This window comes from Silene latifolia, chromosome 7 (assembly GCF_048544455.1).
Source record: "Silene latifolia isolate original U9 population chromosome 7, ASM4854445v1, whole genome shotgun sequence".
In the NCBI taxonomy this organism is placed as follows: Eukaryota; Viridiplantae; Streptophyta; class Magnoliopsida; order Caryophyllales; family Caryophyllaceae; genus Silene; species Silene latifolia.
This window is the reverse complement of record NC_133532.1, coordinates 109,342,611-109,343,641: the sequence shown is the minus strand read 5'-3', so window position 1 is coordinate 109,343,641 and position 1,031 is coordinate 109,342,611. Positions and strand designations below refer to the sequence as shown.

Below are 1,031 nucleotides of genomic sequence, written 5' to 3'. Positions count from 1 at the left end.
CAGCGGTATGACCGTTATTACTCCCACATCTCTCACAAGTAACGGCTTCTTATCTAGTCAACAAGTGAACCGTTTGTTGATCACCAGCACTCAGCAATTCTAGCTTATCAAAACGGGCATTCATGGCTTCCAGCTGAGCCACAACTGCGCTATCTACTGAAGAAACAGTACGAATACCTCCTCTCGGGTTCCCATAATCAACACAATGGGTAGCCATTTCTTCTATAATACCCCATCCCTTGTCATCGTCATTATTCTTCTGAAATCGCCCATTAGATGAGGCATCCAATATAGCACGGTGGTCATCATACAACCCATTATAGAATTGGTTGCATAAAAACCACTAATCGAAACCATGATGAGGAAGAGACCTCACCAACCTTTTGAAACGGCACCAAGCTTCATACAAGTTCTCATCAGGTGTCTGCTTAAAACTTGTAATTTTCCCTCTCAGCTGATTAGTTCGTTGTGGAGGAAAATACCTTTTATAAAAAGCAAGGGCCGACTCTCCGGACTAGTAATACCACGGCCGCTGAGACGATCAAGATCAGTGAGCCATTCACGGGCTCCGTCGGTCAAAGAGAAAGGAAACAAGACTTCCTTAATTTTATCCTGGGTCACTCCCTTAGTGGCGGGAATGGTTAAGCAATAGTCAGTGAAAACTTCCATATGTTTACGCGGATCTTCACCCGCCACGCCTCGGTACAGGTTTCGTTCGACCAAATTAATGTAAGATGGTCGGATGTCAAAAGTGTGGGGTAATATCCGTATAAAACCCTTAAAATTAAGGACTATAACGCAAATTTAACATGTGATTAATTGTCATAAACAAAAAATACAAGAGAAACGATGAAGGAATAAGAATCAACCTTGGGTCCTGTGAATTTCGGCCTAAGAACAGAAATCAAAATAGATTTCCTCCTAATCGTTGCACCCAAGACCGTCTGAGACTATGCCCCTTGTGCTAGAAATTACTCTCTAATTGCCTTGCAATATTGAGAGAGTTTTTGTGAGTTTTTCTGATGTGAGAT

At 42.2% G+C, this 1,031-nt stretch overlaps 1 non-coding gene across 1 annotated transcript; it reads left to right on the top strand.

Annotated features, from left to right (window-relative positions):
• The first annotated feature begins 350 nt into the window (after window positions 1-350).
• On the top strand, window positions 351-456 carry LOC141593298 (small nucleolar RNA R71). The gene has a single exon (XR_012521393.1). It is a non-coding gene; the product is annotated as a small nucleolar RNA R71 (small nucleolar RNA).
• The last annotated feature ends 575 nt before the right edge of the window (window positions 457-1,031 follow it).